Raw genomic sequence first — 19,627 nt, forward strand, 5'->3', positions numbered from 1 at the left:
AAAAAGATGCTGTTGATGTTGTGGAAGAAAAGGAATGCTTACACACTACTGGTGGGAGAGTAAATTAGTACAACCATTGTGGAAGACAGTGCAGCAATTCCTCAAAGACCTAAAGACAGAAATATCATTTGATCTAGCAATCTCATTATTGGGTATATACCCAAAGGAATATAAATCATTCTGTTATGAAGACACATGCATGTGTATGTTCACTGCAGCACTATTCACAATAACAAAGGCATGGAATCAACCTAAATGTCCACCAACAGTAGATTGGATGAAGAAAATGTGGTACGTATACATGATGGAATGGTACATAGCCATAAAAAAATGAGATCATGTGTTTTGCAGGGACATGGATGGAGCTGGAGGCCATTATCCTTAGCAAACTAATGCAAGAACAGAAAACCAAATACTGCATGTTCTCATTTATAAGTGGGAGCTAAATGATGAGAACACATGGACACATAAAGGGGAACAACACACACCTGGGCCCATCAGAGAGCAGAGGGTGGGAGGAGGGAGAAGTTCAGGAAAAATAACTAAAGGGTAGTAGGCTTAATGCCTGGGTGATGAAATAGTCTGTAAAACAAACCCCCATGACATAAGTTTACCTATGTAACACACCTGCACATGTATCCCTGAACTTAAAGTCAAAGTTAAAAAACAAAAAAACACAACAGGGCCTAACCTCACATTATCCTGTATGCCTACTGCCTTGTAGCTTTCCATTTGTCATTCTCGCTGCCTAAAATACCCTTTTCTACCTCACTGTCTTGGTCATCCCTACTTATATTTTCAGACCCAACTGAAGTGTCCACTTTTGCAAACCTTCCCTGATCTGCCACATAGTTTATTACTTCCTTTTTGTAATACACACACTCAGACACTCACACTGACACACACATACCCATTTATTCTACTCTATTTCATTTGCTTATGTCTTTCTTTTTTTCATTCCAGAATATGAGGTCATTGTTGATGGAACAGAACACTTCATTATTTATCTAGCATTGATTTGCTTATTATGATCCGCCTATACTCAGAAAATTATAGGTTTAATGCAAGGTACAGCTAGGTTTCAGGATACTAATGAATATCCACTGGCCTATGTTTTAATCCATAATCCAATTCACTTCCTCTTCAAGAAAGAATACAATTTAAAAATTATTATGATTCTTACTGCACCTGATTTAATTGTGAAGAAACTCATAAATTCTGTCTTGTTTAGATTAATGAGTCTCTTCACAAGACTTCAAATTGTGACACATATTACTATGTTTACTCAGAACTGCAATTTATCTTTTCCTACTCAAATTCCATAAGTATTTTTAAAACTATCTTCTTTTCTCTAAATGTGGGTGAATCTCTGTTCATCACAACAAGGAATCTCATTAATATGCTTTGGAGAGCCAAGAGAAGGAGTCAGTATAGTCTAGTTGTGGATTCATTCCTTTCTCTACTTCTCTCCAAGCTTACAGTCTTTGGGCATCACTTTTGTTTTGTTTTGTTTTTGTTTTATTAAGCTGAAAAATAGCAGTTGAAATACCTGATCTAAAAATTCCTTTCTAACTTTAAGTTTTTATTCTTGGGAAATTCAAGCATTTCCAAATATGAATAAATGGAGTAATTTGTAAAGTAATTATTACTGACCTGCATGCATTCATATTAATGTTTAAAGGCATATATTATTTTTTGTATAAGCATAAATAAAAAATGCAGTTAATCATGTATTTATTTATCTGACAGACCTGCAGCAGTTACTGGATGCTGTTAAGGTTTCCACTACAGATGCAAGAAAAGTATCCCACACTTTCTGTCTGTCTGATTGTGACAGCTAAGATTAAATCAGGTAGGACAGTAATTCCAGAAACATGGCTGGGAGGGAGATAATGTTCATGACACAGAAATAATCTTGTAAACAGCAAATATTTTGTTTTATTCCAATAAAGGAATCTAAAATTTGAGTTAAAACTCTATTTATAAACTACTTTTCATCTTCTTAGGCTGTAAATATCAACAAAACATTTTGATTATAGTAACATAAATATAAATCACAGAGGCTGTGTGTTAATAGTAAATGTGAATTATGTCATAATTTTGACTAAATCAGAGATGTAGTACAATTAAATGTCAGATTTGATAATGTACTTATTCAGTTGGAGTTAAGCCTAATAGATTATGTACCAAGATTGTTTCATCTTTAGTTCATGTTTATGAAGCCTGAAACAGAACCACTACCAGAGTCAGAACAGGGAATAATCAGTTGCCTTTTTATCATGATTGCTAAATTTAAAAGACTTCTGATTGTCTTGGATGGATTGCAGTTTCTTAAAGTCAGGTATTCTGTTTCACTTATTTTTACAGTTATCAGCTTAGGACAAATAAAACAAAAACATATTTTAAAATAAATATGATCTACACCATTGAACAATATGTTCCATGTAAATTTTACGTATATAAACGTATGGCTTTAGTTAATATTAAAATCAAAGAGGAGAAATTTAGGCATGTGTTTGATATCACAAAACAAATGGTTAAAAAAAAAGCCTGGCACATTATCTTATGCATTGCAACATTTAAGAGATGAAGTAATAAATAATAAATTTGAAAAGACAAAACATAAATGTAAGGATTCTTTGTACTGACTACATTTAAAAAAACTTATCACTTTATACAAATGTGATCTACATAGAATGTGAGACTCTGAATTCACAGACTGGGTTATAGCTGAAACTACAGACACACTTCACTACGTTGTAGATGATATTCACTCATTTTCTTTTCCAAATTTTAACAACTTTGTTCAAATCTGTTTGTTTGTTTTTTTTTCCCATGGGCTGCACTTACCAATGTTGCCTTTCAATCTGAGCTTTCACTTCTTAGTGTATACCATGGCGTAGATGCATTGCACTAAGGCAAAAATAAATAAATAAATAAAAAGACCTGGCGCGGTGACTCACGCCTGTAATTCCGGCACTTTGGGAGGCCGAGGAGGGCAGATCACGAGGTCAGGAGATCGAGACCATCCTGCCTAATATGGTGAAACCCCGTCTCTACTAAAAATACAAAAAGTTAGCCAGGCGTGGTGGCCGGTGCCTATAGTCCCAGCTACTAGGGGAGGCTAAGGCAGGAGAATGGTGTGACCCCAGGAGGCAGAGCTTGCAGCAAGCGAGATGGTACCACTGCACTCCAGCCTGGGCAACAGAGCGAGGCTCTGTCTCAGGAAAAAAAAAAAAAAAAAAAAAAACAAAAAGCAAATGAGCCCCAGTGGGAGAGATTTTACAATCAAGAAAGTGTCCAAGATTTGTACAGTTCGAAAAACAGAAAAATATTTTCAGGGAAAGCAATATTAGCTTTCAAAGAGTAGTTGCCACTTGAACTAAACATTTGCTCTATAATTATAAAATCGCCTTGCACATTTTTACAAGAAGAATGTTTTCACATTTACATAAACTAGTGTAGGCATGGCCACTCTACACATACTGTTTTGCTTCTTTGACATTTAAAGTTTCACTGTAAGTTTCAACTGTAGTGTTCTGTGCAACATTTTCCAGAAGCTTCTTTTCTAAGTATTCAAAGAGGTACTCTTCTAATTCTACAATTCTAAGAAGAGTCCTTCTGATGGAGGGCAGGCAAGCCCTGAAGTGGGGCTAAGCCAGCCAGGGTTCTTGGCTTTGCCCAGGAAAGAATTCAAGGGCAAGCCAGAGGCAGAAGAAAACAGCTTTATTGAGGAGGCAGTGTTACAGCTCCAACGGTGCCACTGCTCCGTGATTGCTCCTGCAAGGCTACCCCATACTTAGAGACTAGAAGCTCAGGGCAGTTTAGCAATCACATTTATACACACTTTTAATAACATGTCGAGTAAGAATCCTCTTACCAAGGATAAATCAGAAGTTTTTAAATAACAAAAGCAAGAAAGAGAACCTAGTTGCATATTATAAAGACATAACACAATAAGCAGAAATGAGTTGAAGAGGTCGAGGAATCCATCTCATAGCTCACTGGCAATTTTCTAAATTTCTACTAAATTCAGTAGTACTACTGAATCCAATCAAAGTTTCCAAGATGAGGTCAGTAGAAAAAGAAACTGCCTTATTCTATTTCACTGCCTCACATAAGGGTCTGTTTCAAAATTAGTAAATTTTTTATTTTTTACATTATGAGCATTCTCACATTTTAGAAAAAGTTAAGATTTAAAACTGCATCTCACCATTTACCAAATTGAAAAATAAAACCTTAGTGTGTTATAAAGATCCATCATATATGCCTGGAGGTATGTGCATGTTTTTCACATTACTACTTGTCTTTTAATAAATCATTCATTTACCCTCGTCTTGTTAGAAGCGTAAAACATCTCTCTGGAATGTAAGACAATATTTTTGAAAATAGAGCGTTTAGTTTAAAAAAAAGCATTTCTAGATAACATACAGAGAACTGTTTATGTATTACTGAATAACTATTAACTGGGAGTTTACCTTCATTCTTTGCTTTCTCCATTTTGTTCCGTTCTAGATACGTTGAACTTTTTAATGTGAAAGAAAACTGGAGAGTGATAATATATCTTAGTAAATGAAGTCTATATCAGGAGGTACCTAATCCTAAAGCATACTATTATGAAAATGAATGAATGAATAAATGTAATGCTAATATTTTTACACTTTTGGCTACATTATTTAGTATTAAAAAACGTATTGAAAATATTCAACCAGAAAATGTAGCAAACCCTCAAATTTGTAAAATTATAAAAGGTAACTGTAATCAATGCTGGATGCACAAGTTTGAAAACAATATAGAAAAGACTACAATGCCATATAATTTTTCACAATGATTTCTCATGCAATTTCTCTTATTTCCTGAATTCTGTTGATAATAAAACTATTATAAAATATATAATAAGTTCCCATAATCGGCGTCACGTTAATTTTTCAACAATATATTTTTTGGTTTTAAAATGTTCTAACGTTACAATATTACAAAATGTTAAAACATGCCAAATTAAACACAAAATAAAATAAAACAATAATTTATGTTTTTGCATATCCAAGCAGAAATTAAATATACATAGTTATAGCTTAAATAAACTATTAATTTATTAAATTAATAGTTTGTTGATAATAGACAAATTTACTTTAAAGTGGAAAAATGCTGCATAACAATATAATGCAGTTTAAAAACTATTAAACTAATCACATTTTCTACAAATATAAATGTTCATGATTATTTTAATAAATGGATGGTAAATAATTTAAAATCTATATTTAATGTTTCTATGTTTATTTTCATATTACCCTACTTTTATTTTCTACATATTTCTTAATATTTGTAACAATTAGTGTAACATTTTTCCCTCTAATGAGTTTTAAATACCTCAATAATGTTTAAGTACCTCAATAAGATTCTATGTGTGTGTATGTAAATAGGAGGTGGTTCCAGAGGTCTCAAAAAAGAACAAACTTGGGCTTGATGTATATATATATATATATATGGAGAGAGAGAGAGAGAGAGAAAGAGAGAGAGAGAGAGAAACTACTCTGAAAGCCAAAGACCAGCTGTATAAAATCCAAGGAAACTTCTTTGATTACTTTAGCCTAAAACTAGCCCTTTTAAAGGGGAGATAATTTAAGGTACAAAACTTCTAAAAAGCATTTTGAGAACAAATCGCGTCTGAGGAGAACAAGTTGGATATTGAAAATTTTGCTTAAATTTCGTGTTTGAATTCATATATAATTTGGTATATGTATTATATATAATAGATAATATATATTATATAATATATATTTAATATGAGGGAAAATAAAAACATCAGTAGAATATTTTAGGCATCTTCTCAAGGATTTTATCTCAGGAAGCTTTTATGAGGAGATTTTCTTGATTAAAAAGTAGTTTATTTTGAGAAACTGGGTTATCTGTACTATAATGTGAAATTAATCATTCATTACATGATTTGAGATAGACAAATGACAGGGAATAGAAATGTTATCTATGCAGTACCTACTTCTACTGGGTAGTTTATATACAGGCAGTCATTAAAGCCTGTCAATCAACTCTAAATATAAATATTCTCATTTCTATTTGATAGGCATTATAACTTGAGGATTCAGGTGAGTTAAATGATTTACACAAGTAACACAGCGAATCTCAGAACCATGATTCAAACACAGGTTTGTTTTATTCCAAAACTTTGTTTAGTAATACCCTGGGCTGTATCTGGTACTGCAGTAAAAGACTTCATACAGATGTTTCACAAACTACCTCCCAAGGCAGTTAGAATGAATGTGGGAAAAATAAACCAGAAACTAAGTGCAATAGAGAAGCTATTATTGGCGTTAATAGGAGGTGGTTCCAGAGGTCTCACAAAAGAACACACTTGGGCTTGATAACAAATTGTAGTTGGTGAAATAAAAACAAGATCATAGTGTAACAACTAATTCGTTGGTCTATTAACCTCTACTAGATGGTAAGCTCTATTATGAGGGACAGAGGCTATGAAAATTATGGTTAGTCTCCTTTCTCCAGTGTCTAGTGCAGGGCACTGGCTATAACAAGGCATTCAAAGAATTTACATGGAATGAACAAAACTGCAAGCAGAGAAGTCAAGGACACTGTGTGGAGAAAGAAGTTTGATGCTAACCAGTCACAGAAAGGATTCCCTTTCATTACAGAAGTCACAGCCACTAAGAGCTGAGATATAAATCCAAAAGAACTTCAACACCAAGCTAGCCAAAAGATTGCATTCATATACAGAACCAGGAATACTATGGAAGCAAAAGATGAGTAAAAAAAGAACAGTAACTCAGTCTTCTCTCTAAACGGCTGTGATTTAAAGGGGAAAAGAAAAAGAACCAGTGAAGAGATTAAAAGGCAAATTACCTAATCATGTTTTAGAATTTTTTTAAAAAATGACTGTTCCAAAAGAAATTATCTGATTTCATGTAAATAAAACTTATCACACATCATTTATTTTAATAAAAAGGATCTTTAATAAAATAAATTAAAATTAATTCTTCCTTCTAAATCTATGGGGACTTGTAAGAAAGTCCATCCATGTGGTTACAACCACGTGAGAGTGTCACATTACTGCCGACTTGTGGCCACCTGCCTGAAATTCAAGGACAGAGTTTCAAGATGAATAATTAAGAAGCTGAATCTGCCTCAACCTTGAAGACAGATTCAGTTTTCTAATTTGGCGCTGGAGGCCAGTATCCGTAGCAAAGCAATACAGGAACAGGAAACCAAATACCACATGTTCTCGCTTATAAGTGGGAGCTAAATTATAAGAACACATGGACACATAGAGGGGAACAACATACAATGGAGACTTTGGGAGGGTGGAAGGTGGGAGGAGGGAGAGGATCAGGAAAAATAACTAATGGGTACTAGGCTTAATACCTGGGTTATGAAATAATCTGTACAATGAACCCCCATGACACAAGTTTACCTATGTAACAAACCTGCACATATACTCCTGAACTTAAAAGCTGGGCGCGGTGGCTCACGCCTGTAATCCCAACACTTCGGGAGGCCAAGGCAGGTGGATCACCTGAGGTCAGGAATTCGAGACCAGCCTGGCCAACGTGGTGAAACCCAGTCTCTACTAAAAACACAAAAAGTTAGCTGGGCGTGGTGGCAGACGCCTGTAATACCAGCTACTGGGGAGGCTGAGGCAGGAGAATTGCTTGACCCTGGGAGGCAGAGGTTGCACTGAGCCGAGATCGTGCCACTGCACTCCAGCCTGGGTGACAGAGTGAAAGCTCCACCTCAAAAAATAAATTAATAAATAAATAATAAAAGAAAAAATAGAAGTTAAAAAAAAACCCCTGTAAAACTAAAGCTAAGAAGCCAAATCTTTGTTGGCAGATGCACTGGATAGCAATAACTCAAGCATACCCTGAGAAGGTCCCTGTGGTGTAAGAAGAAGGTTTGTTTGGAGTTCTGACCTAAGAAATTCAGGACTGGCCAACCTGGAGATTCATTCCTTAACTATGGAGGACTTCTGAACCCCTCGCCCATACCTTGGAACTCAGGCCATAAAGGGGACTGAGGACGTTTGTTTCGGGTAAAATGGAGGTTGCTAGCTAGAGATGCCTAAATGAAAATGCTATATATCCTGTATGCTTTTTATAAACAGTAGCAGTTTTACTGTCCAGCCCACCACTCCTGGCCCGAACTGTATATAACTCCTCAATAAATGCTGTGTCTGATTCACTGGCTCTGGGTCTCTCCTTCTGCCTCTCAGACACGATGTCAGATGTCATCCCTATTGGAGTTACTAGGGGTCCGGCACGACAATAGTTCTTAATCAGGGTTTTAACATAAGTATGTTGAAGAAATGAATTCCATAGACATTCAAACAGCTTATTACTTCTACCTAATGTGATTTGGTGTGCCTACCTGAACTCCTAAATCAAGTCATAACAACAATTACTCTGATTTTTATTTTTAAGATAATTGCTCTACGACTAGATTCATTTTAGAGAACAGTTTCACTATCTAGTGGAAATCTTTTTGAAATTCTATCTATACACACACATAAATTAAAAAAATATTTCTTTCAAAGGCTAAAGCTAGGTGTGAATAATTGTTCAATAGCATTATCAAAGATACAAAAAACAAAAATATAAAATACAGTACCATGCTTATTCAATTTGGTACACAAGGCTAAGAATGATTGAGGTGCCCCTGGTTCCCATATGTATTAACACAGTTTTCTAGAAAGTCTGCTTTTTATAAATTAAGCTGGCTTCATATTCCTGATGTAGGCTGCTAGTCATTCATACTTTAGTTTAAATTAGTCTGATATAATTTATTTTTTATTAAAAGCTCAATTAGATCTATCTACTATGACTCAATGGAGTTTTGATGAGAAGTAGAAATTGTAATAGCATAGAATTTTCTTCTTTGGGTCAGATAGTCCTCGAGAGCATGATGAATTTTGGGGCCCTTGGGTAACTAAATAGCACCAGACAAATATGAGGAGTTGACATCAAGGTATCAGCAAATAAGCACGAAAAAAATATGAATGGAGATGAAAGATAAAATTTACTTCTAACTTTCAGTATTAAGAAATGTCCTTTCTCTATAGCAACGCTTATCTCCGAAGTAATTCCTTTCCTTTGAGTTCTCTCAAAAAGTCTCTGCTGAGGATATAATCTCTGAAACACATTGTATTTGTGTTTCAAAAAATTAGGTTCAAAAACCATTTTTCTTAGTAAAATAAATGTCGACTTCTGTCCAGTAATTTATTAGGCTCCCAGGGCTAGCTCCAGTTTTCATCAAGTAGACCTTGATCTTTTAGTTCACTATTATGATCCATAAAGGTTAAAATATACAACAGAGATACAGCAAGAAAGGAAAGGAAATGTGTTTTATATAAATCAAGTTTAAAAATTTTTCTTAATAAAATAAGAAAAAATATTTCTGTAAGTCAAAAGAAGATTAAATATTAAATACATTTGGTTCTTTTTGTTCCAGTGAGAAATCTGTTTACCTATGTATGCCAGAAATATGCTGGGGTCTTCAACTCTGTTTTGAAGTCAGTTGAAATATATATTTTGGTGAGATCTAGTTGCTAAAATACACTGTATTCTAGGACTTCAAGGTCAGTTGCAACATTGGAAACATGCTCCTAATATAAGCACACTTCTTTTTATATTTCAAAACTATGTAGATTAAAAAAAACTTCAAAGTTTGAATTTCATTTATTCTGTTTAACTCAGATTTGTTTTTAATGATATCTCTTCATTTCAGAAACTTGTATTTCCTTGTTCTTCATATCAATTTCCAATCTTGAACTGTCAGATAACTTATATTACATTATATTAGTAAAAATAATCAAAGGCTTGTAACTCAATAGTGATTTCTCACCCAGGAAATTTGAAGGTAAAGTATTTCCAATTTACAATAAGCTTCTTCAGTTATATATAAAACAAATTAATGAATTAAAGTGATAACTTGCCACATACCTTAATCCATGCAAATAAAATGCATAAGATGTGCAAACTAATTGTTAACGCCATTAAAAAAAACTAGATCATAACTTTTTTACTACCTTAAAGAGAAACTCAAATATTCAATAACAATATAAGCAGAAACTCAGGTTATCTTTTGATATTCATCACTTTAAATGAAAAACATTCACATCTCTATTAATTACCTGAAATTAGCAAAATACTCTTTCTTTCCCCAAATCTTGGATTATTCTGGGAAAATAGGCAGACCAACACTTATCACCATTGGTCCTCAGAAAAATGACCTGGGAGAACAAGAAAATTGACATTATTTTAAAAGTGATTTTACATATGCAGTAAATCAGGGGACACATTAACAAAGTAAGGCAGATACACTATAGAGGTAAAGAGTTAAATCTAAATTATTTATGAAAAAAATTACTTCTTTTTAAATGTTAATGTTTAAAGGAACCCTATTCTACAAGGAACTTGTTTGAACTTTTAAAAGTATGCCAGCCTCAGAGTGGCTAATAACTATAGTTTTATGAGCAAACTAGAAATTGCTCTTGCAAACATCCTAGTTTTTGACCTGCTGGGGAATAAAATTTAAAGAAAAAAAAAAAAAACTTTGCTAGCTCTGACATCCATTGGGAAATAATATCCTGGTCTCTCTCCTGAGGTCTTGCCGTTTTCTAGCAACAATCATGAAACAAAATAGAAGCTTTCTTCTCCCTCTCTCTTTGCAAATTCTAATCAGCTTGTGTAGGAGGGAAAAGAGCAAATGCTGAACCGGGAGAGTGAGAGTTACCTGGTTTTAGCAGAGATTATTGAGATAAAATGAGGAAAGTAGAGGAAAGCACTTTCAAATATAATGCATGATACACAGGAAGGCTACAGGAAACGGAAAGAAGTGTTTTCCTGGGCCTGGTAGGGCTTGAAAGATGAAAAAACGATGAAAAGTTAAGCATTAAGCATTATTACTCCCAGCATTAAGGAAACGTTGATTTCATCTTTCTCAAGCTGAAAACACACACACACACACACACACACACACACACACACACAATTTCTAAAACACACACACACACAAATTCCAGTATATATTTGAACTTTGTTTTGTCCCAACCCTTGACTTCTTACAGCTAGCTCAGTGTGTCCCCTCCCTACCTCAGTCTGGACACTATAAAAAAGAAAACAGAAAGTTATTCAGCCCAGTGATGCAAGGTCTTTGGATTTCTCATTCAACATTTTATACTTTGATTCCTGAGGTAACGGAAAATCCTTATCTCCTAGACTTTCATTGGTTCCTATCAGCTCAGCTGGAATGGGTGGCAAGTGGGACAATCCTGAAGAAAAAGGAGTCACCCCCACGTCCTAAAGTATTTGGAAGTGCTCACTGGGATCTGCCTGTACTCCAGGTTGGTGCAATTCCACCGCCCTCCAGTGAAGTCCCAGAAGCGATCAAGTTTAAAGTGAAAGGGGGATGGAAGCATTTTTTCTCCCTATGCCTCCGGAGTCTGTGGCTTCAGTTTCCTGCCGGTTCTCTCCGTGGACTTCTCAGAAACCTCAATTTTCCACTTCGAGGGACAGAAAGCTACAAGGAAAACGCTGATGGCTGTGGTGGAGATTCTCCTGGACTTCTGTGGTGTCCTCTGGAACATCTGTCCGCGGTGTCCCTTTGGTTTATTTCTGTGGTCTTCCTCCGCAGTCCCTCCGCTGCTCGGAGTTTGGCCTTCCGGCTCTCCAACTCAGATCCTGAGCCTCCCAAGCTCCCGCGGAGACCCTGAAGTCCCGGATCTGGCGCCGCTCGCCGACCTGGAGGGAGGCTGCACGGCTGGGAGTGCAGTCTCGGAGCTGCGCTCCCCTGGAACAAAGCCGACAGACGTGGCTTGAGTGGATTCCTAAGCCAAGGATTGGATCCGGAGTACCAGGGGCAGAGAGGGGGAGCAGAGGAAAGAAAGGAGATGTGAGCAGTTTCCACCTAAAGCACTTCACTCCTCGTGTTCTTCCCCGACAGAGATACAGCTGTGTGGTTCTTCCTTACGCGTGGGTGCAGGTGTGCGCGCTTGGGGTGAGCCCATGGTTGTGCTCGGGTATACGCGTGCCTGTGCACCTCCAGGGCAATGGTAAAGCCTGGCAGAGCTCTTTTTGGAACAAAATGAAAGAGCTCCATATCCAAGGAGGCCACCCGCATGGGCCTTTGCCAAGTAGGACAGAAGAAGCCCTTGTTAGCCAGCTTCCCTTTGCAACTTCCTACTCTTCCTTTGGGTACAGACTGGTGTCTGGACTTGCTAGAATCAGAGCCGAGAGCGAAGGTGCGCGCAGTGTCCGAAGACCACGTGCTGGTGAACCCAAAATGAGAAGCGAAAGGGTTTCAGGACTCCAGCAGAAAGGAAGAGCAAGATTTCACTCAGGGTTTCTTAGAAGAAAGAGTTAACTTTGCTCACTGGCTTTTCCAGGATGGAGGGAGTGGGGATGGGGTCGGGGAGAGAAGCATTGGGAGTCTCAAGCAAAACCAGGCGAGGGCTCCGGGCAGATGCATTCCCGCAGGGCCCTGTCTAACCTCCTTTCCAGTCGCACCTCTTTCCTGCTTTAGACCCTGCGTCTGTGCCGGTGACCTTAGAGACTAGGTCTGGCTTATAAGACTGTTGGGCTCCCTTTCTGCCCTTGACATAGTAAAATGTGACCAACTGCAGTATTCGTAATATCTGATGCTGAGCTGAGTTGACTCCCAAATATAAATGTTCTTTTCAGAATCCGCTCCCATCTGATTAGTAAGCAAATCACCACCCACAACTAAGGGGACAGCGGAAGCCAGCCTCAGATGACTGAAACCCCGAAGTCAGTAGCTCTCCTCAAAATTTCCGGCGGGTTATTACAGCTAATGACTTTTCCCACAGCCCTAAGCAGCCGAAGCTTGACTCAGTGATGATTCTCTCTATCCCGTAACCGCGAGGAAGTGGGCGATCAGCAAATTTCCCTTTTGCAGGAGGCTAGGGACGCTCCTGGAAGTTCGCCTTCATTCTCCAGGTTTTCTGCCTTTTCCCTTCCCCCTTCCTGCAACGCCCCCGCGCCTCCTCAGCCTGGGGATTTCCTGGCGCTTCGCCGGCCCTCTCCGCACCTCCCTGATAAATCGATTCGGAACCAGTCTGGCTGGGAGGCCCGAGGGCTGACAGCAGCTGAGCGGCCCCGGCCGGGGTCTCACGGACTCTCGGGGTCTGGCTGACACGGCCGCTCCCGTCACTGCGGCGCGGGCTGAGCTCACGGCCGCGCGCCCGCCGCCGCCGCCGCCGCCTTCATGCTGCAGCGCAGGGCTCAGTTCCACGCGGCCAGGAGGCCGCCGTTGCCCGCACGCGCCGCCTTGGGAAGCCCAGCTCCCGGGTCCGCCCCGGCCGCGGCCGCAGCCCCGGACCTCGGCTGCTTGCCACGCGCCTGAACTGCGGACTCGCCTCAGCGCGGTGGCCAGCGGGCGGGGCGCTGTGTGCAACGCCGCGCAGGGAGGCGGTGAGCTTGTGCAGAGCTGCCTGAACGGAGGACTGTGTATGTGTGTGCGCGTGTTTGCGTGTGTTTGAGCGTGTTTTTCCTTCTTCCCTTGAGGATGTGAATTGTTTAGAAGCTGGCTGCTCCCTTAGGATTCTTGACTTTGGGGAGCTCTGGGCTGTGAGCACAGCCCACCCATATAATCCATTTTGCACGGTCGGTTATATCAAAAAAAAAGCGCAACTGGACGGGGGTGGGGCAGACCAACGAAACCTTCTAGACGCGCACACACACACACACACTCACAGGAGAGAGGAAGAATTGAAAGACTTGAGAAGACTTTGATAACCTCCCTGCTGGCCCTTCTGTTTTCCGGAAAGATCCTGGATGTTGGCTACCTTTTCAAGTCATCTTGGCATGTCTCTAGTGTTTTGTAAGCCGCTTTCCAGCTAGCTGCGTGTGTGTGTGCGCGCGTGTGTGTACGCGCGCGCCTATCTGATGCATTTGACTGTCTTTTATCCAACTGCCCAGAAGCAAATGTGTTAACTCGGCGATGCCCCTTCATGCCCGGGTTTTTGCAGAGCTCTGAGGACACCCAGACCCATTTTCCTGGCTGGATTTGGAGCGGCTGCTGGGCTGTGGACCCAGGTGTGTGGATCGCTTTATCTAGAAGATTGGAAAGCGCCAATATTAACCTGCTTCCAGGTGCATCACAAGGTCAAGAGAGGGTCTTGCAGCCCTCTTGTTTCCGTGTATCTACACCTTCTTCTCTTGGCCAGAAGGATATTTACGTTTTGGTCCACAGCATTTGAAGCCAAAAGTTCAGCCCTTCGAACTGGTTTGCTATACAAAACAAAACAAATAAGGTAATGAGGATTGCTTATTAAACTGCTTAACAAAATCCCCGACTCTTCCTCAGCCCTTTCTCGGCTCCCTCCTCCCCACCAAAATGTCACCAGCTCTTGAATTACGTGGATTCGGGTTGGAGGAGAACTTGAAGGAAACGTGATTAAAGGGCTATGCGAGAACGCCCTCTTTGCTGCCCGCGGTCCGGTGGGCTTCGAAGCCAATCGTGAGAAGGACCGGTTCCCTCCGTGCTGCTTCTTCCCCGTGCAGTGCTGGGTGTGCGTGTGCAAGTGTGAGTGCAAGTGCGCGCGCGCCCGGGTGCGAGTGTGTGAGTGTGAGCGTGTGTCTGTGTGTGCGTGCGCGGCCGCCCTGCCTCTGCCCGCTCCCCGGGCGCGGAGCCGCGGGTTTCATGGGGCGATTGCAGCGGATCCCCCACCCAGCGCGACCTGCGGGCAGCGGCGGCAGTGGCAGGAGCCGCCTTTCTGATTCCCTACGATGCGGGTGCTGAGCTATGGCAAAGGGCAGCGAAGTGACGAGCGAGACCCGCGTACGACTGTGAAAGCCACCTGGAGCCACCTTGCCGGGATTGTACCTGCGGGCAGAAAGTCTTCCTACGACCGTCTTTTCCCCTAGAGGCACCAGGTAACAAACCAACGATTACTCGCCTCACCCAATTTCCTTTTGATCTTGTTTCTAGTGTCTTATCTGCATTGCAGGTTACTTTACTTATTAATGTTTTGAAAATCATTGGGAACGGTTGGGTATCCAAGGGCGCCTGCTCTATGATTTTGTAATACAATTTCTAGTAGGTGAAATATAAATCTATACCTAAGCACTTAATCTAGTAGTGAAAGCTTTGAGAACATGGATGTGCTCCACCCTGAGGATATTTTTTGAGAGCTAGGCGTGTGGAACCTGTCTGAAGATGCCAGAGATCAAAATTCTGTGTTTCCTTCAGGCTGTGGTTGCCACGGACCATTTGGTACCCAACCCTTTCCAGATTGTGGAGTGTGAGTGGGTGTTTGGTTTCCACCCATCATTTAAACCAAAGATCTTTTTTACCCTTTTCTACCTCTGGTGCCAGGTTGTTTTCCTTTCCTTGTTGTGGAGGAGCTTGCCAGATCTTTTTAGTAGTTGTAAATTACGCATCTGGGGACTTTGACTCGAAATGGAGTTTTCTTGGAACTTGGTTTGCATGAAAGGGAATATATTGTCACGGCTGTGTGTCTTGAGATATGGTGTTTAACTGCCAGGGCGTGCTTTTATGGAGCAGAATAAATCCATGAAAGAAGTCATTTTTATATCTAGCAGAACCAGGCTAAAACGATAGCCACCACCCAACATTCTCTCCCGCTGTATTGTCTCCGTCACGGAGAGGGACTCCTGTACGCGTTTTTTGTTTGTTTGTTTGTTTTGTCTCTGTATAATAGATATTTTGAATTTTTTTTTCCGGTGCCTTGATTTACAAGGAGCAGGTTGGATTTGCGACTGCCTGATTAACGTATTGGGTCTGGTATGTTAAAATGAGATTCCCCTGGCCGGCTGAAGCAGAGCAAATTTAGTTAACTTCCAAAGCCCTTTACCCTGGCGCCTTTTTTTCCCTTAATTCCCTTTCGTCTCATCTCAGCGCCCGCCCCCAACGGAAAATTTCACTCCCTTCTCGAAGTCATTAGCGTTAACAAGATAAAGCACTTCCAAAGTAGTCTCATCAATGTTTTATCCGATAGTGAAGACGGTCTGAATAATTTAACTAAGGAGTGTTCGTTTGTCTCCCGCCTTTGGGAGCTGCTTGCTGGCTACATTCAGCGGAGGATTTGGCCCAGCCAAGCTCAGGGTGCCCTGCTTCAGGAGGCAGTGACTGGGGCTGCTGGGGGGCGGGGGGTTCTCTTTGCTAACGCCGCTTAGGAAGTGTAGGGGCGCTGCCTGATTTTCCTCCACTCGCTGCGTTTCTATAGATATCCATATGATGGCATTTGCAGACTTCTAGCTGGCCGATAGCTGCTCTGCTTGTCCCTGCGCACTGACGTCCCCAACTCCTCTTCGAGTCTGGGCTCGGCTGCTGCTGCAGCCCTCGCAGGCTGGTGGTGCTACAAGGCCATGTATGCAGCGGGCTTTGGGGGCTGGGCTCTGCCACTGCAGCTGGCAGGCCGGCTTTGACGCTTTCTCCGGGCGGGGCGGAAGAGCTCAGCGGACCCCCTGGCAGACAGCAAGCGGATCGTGGCCGAGGCGGCCGCCTGGATACGAGAGGAGGGATATGCCCAGAGCCACAGAGGAGCGTGGAGGGCGGTGGTGTCCTGTCTTTGCCTGCAAAACCTTTCTCTCTCTCTCGCTCTCCCTCCCCGCGACAATGAATATTCAAGAATATGGAAGGAAAGCTGGCTACAAAAATGTCTTGATATTCAAATACTGCATGATTTACCAGGATTAAAAACCTGAAGCTAAGTGTGTATTTCCTAGATTTCCATTTGTTCCTCTTTCTTCCCTCCCTTCTTGCTCTCCTCGGTTTGATCATGTCATTTATACCCGTATTGTTTCTGGTTGAAACACCTCTGTAAAGTCAACTAACCTCCCTCCCCCACCTGGTACCCAACAAACGTGAAAGAGGAGAACATGACGGCCACTCTTCAGATAGATTTGCTTTGTAACCTCTAGCTCCAGGGATAACCAAGGAATGATACAGAAGGTATCTCGACTTTAACAGAACTTCCACCTCTGAGGTCCCAGGGAGGGTAAAAAAAAAAAAAGTGTATTGCCTGGATTAAATAATGAAATAAATGAAAGATAACAGATAATTGGGAACGAATTAAAAAAGGATTTTTTTCTTTTATCTTCTCTTTTTTCGTCTTTTAATGAATTTACTTCTAATCCCCTTGTCACTCAGAAAATCTTAGAAATCTGATTTTTGTATTCTAAACGTCTGACAAGGACACCGCTTTGTCCTCCCAAATTACCCCAGAATACTGTTACAACAGTATTGATATCATACTTACAATATTTGTTAGCAAGTAAGTCATACCTATCTAGAGAGTGCACAAGAAAAAAGAAATGCTGGTGAATACAAATACTTGGAAAATAAGGTGTTTTCCCCATCTCCCACCTATTTCACTTTCTTCTGGCCTTTTCCCACTAAGGATTCGATTTTTGCAGGTTAAGCTTTGTTCTTCCACCCTCAGCCTCAGGTAAGGCAAAGCAAATGCATTAAAATGGATGCTGAATGCTCAGAAACCTGAACATAGATGATGGTGTGATGCATGTTTGAAAATGTCACTCATTGGTGCAGATTGGAGTTAGGTTAAAGGTCATAACTAAATAGAGCTACTAGCACAAGGTTACATGCATAGAAGTTCCTAAGGGAGGGGGAAAATATTTCTGCCACCTTTTTCTTCTCCCTTTTCTGGAAAAATGAAGAAGGTACAAGTTACTTTGAAAATCTGAGTCCACTGTCCTTGTTAAGAATTGTCTTTAGATAGAGCTGGCCTGGCTCACTAGCCTGGCTCATTGATGAGTTAACACTTCAGGTATTGATAGGAAATTTCCCAGCCAAAAGCCTCCTTCTTTGTAAGCTCTCTTTTAGTCACTATTAATAGGGACAGAACAATAGGATATCTATAAGAACAAGCATAAGCAGATAGGTGAAAAGAAGTTGTCACTTGATTCCTGTACCTTGGATAATTTCTTTTAGTCATTTTTTTCCCTTTCTCTTTTCAAGAGGAGAATGACCTTGAACACCAGCCTTCTGTTCTTTCACATACCTCTCTCCTTCCCTCATAGATCTAGTGTGTATACGAGCAAACACACCTTGTTTTTGAAACATGAGACTCCTGTGCTGGTGTTTTGGGAGAAGTTCATAAAGGTTTAGTTCTGACTGACAGCAGCCAGAAGTGATTTCTTCCCTTTTTCTCAAGAGGGGATAACAAGAGCCGTAGTTACCTGTGGGAGAATACCCCCACCCTATTCCCTCTTCAATTATTTTTGTCTCCTCTGTCATTAAATGGATTTTGGGTGTTAAAGCAGTATCTAGTTATGGCATTGGTGTTTAAATGATCTTCATATGTTGTATGAGGTTTGATCACTCTTTCATCTTTTCATAAATGACCATCATTTTCCTTTGTCCATTTTTATCAGTGATCTGGATCTTCTTGCTGTTTGAAGCACTTTTGGCTTGGTAGTTTTGCTGAGTTTTCTTGCTGGTGAAATTGAGATCTTGCTTTCTGCTGACCTATTGCTGTGTTGTTATATGGTTGGGATGAGATGCTTGCAGGTATCTAACAATATTCCTGCCTCTACATGAAACTACTATATAAATATCTACTGAATTATATATTTAAAAATAAATGTGTCGTAAATAAGATTGCTAATGAGTATTATTGCCAATTTTGAGGGTGGAAAAAGGAAGGTACTTGAAACTTGCTAAAGGCTTAACTGGTTAACTTATTAGCTTATTTCAGTGATTTTTATTTTCTGTTTACTTAAAAATGTAACATATTGGCATTATCTTCAGGGTTTTGCATATAGTATAATGAATTTTATGTTTTATGTATTATTGAAGAGTAAAACTGGAAATTTGGACCTTATGGGTGTGAGAGCCCCTAGAATACATAACTAGCAGATAATTTTGCTAAATCGTTCCAACGACACACATGTGCATACTCTGTCTTGTTCAACAAGCCTTGAGAGTGAGACTTCTTACTCTGGTTGCAGAGCCCACATTTTTATTCCCATGGCATCCTTCAATCGCTGAGGACTATTTAGAACCTAAGGCTCTATAATTTGTTCATTACATGGTATGTGCATGGTGAAATTAACAAGTATTATATTCATAATTATTGAAGCTATTCCAGTTAGAGGTGAACCATTTTTAGTATGCTCTACCAACATGAATTGTATGCTATTATGAAAATTCCAGTTTCATATAACAGAAGACAGAAATGTAAGAATTTAATTCAAAGATAGCCAATGCTACTTTTAAGCTTTTTCATCATATTGTTGTGAAAGACACGGTGTTGACAAAATGATTTTTAATAAACATAATTTAATTTTACATAAACATTTTATGTGACATAATTTAATACTAATTATGAAGTTGGTTAATAAGTGATAAAAATTACAATGGAATTACATGGTTATATAACTCTGCTATCATTTTACTGATTCCAAGTAAACCACATGAAAAGGATGTATTGTTTAAACTACAAACTACATTTGTAATATTTCTCAGAAATTGGTTTTCATAGACAATGTTTAAGTTACATGGTCATATTGGCAGGAAAATGTCAACTGACAAGTTTTGTTCTTCGTAGAAAATATGTCTTCCTTTGGGCATATACCCAGTAATGGGATTTCTGGGTCAA

The 19,627-nt window shown here is 39.8% G+C and overlaps 1 protein-coding gene and 1 non-coding gene across 3 annotated transcripts in view; both read left to right on the forward strand.

The window, feature by feature from the left end:
- The first annotated feature begins 1,734 nt into the window (after window positions 1-1,734).
- Window positions 1,735-1,863, forward strand: LOC115836058. Its single transcript, XR_004031060.1, has one exon. It is a non-coding gene; the product is annotated as a small nucleolar RNA SNORA31 (small nucleolar RNA).
- A 10,384-nt stretch (window positions 1,864-12,247) lies between these two features.
- LRFN5 (leucine rich repeat and fibronectin type III domain containing 5) overlaps window positions 12,248-19,627 on the forward strand; it is a 299,317-nt gene continuing 291,937 nt past the window's right edge. For both annotated transcript variants that reach the window (XM_003263739.3, XM_030813819.1), the window contains exon 1: window positions 12,248-14,918. The gene's annotated coding sequence lies outside the window, so the exon portion shown is untranslated. The remainder of the gene's footprint in view (window positions 14,919-19,627) is intronic.

This window comes from Nomascus leucogenys, chromosome 1a (assembly GCF_006542625.1).
Source record: "Nomascus leucogenys isolate Asia chromosome 1a, Asia_NLE_v1, whole genome shotgun sequence".
In the NCBI taxonomy this organism is placed as follows: domain Eukaryota; kingdom Metazoa; phylum Chordata; class Mammalia; order Primates; family Hylobatidae; genus Nomascus; species Nomascus leucogenys.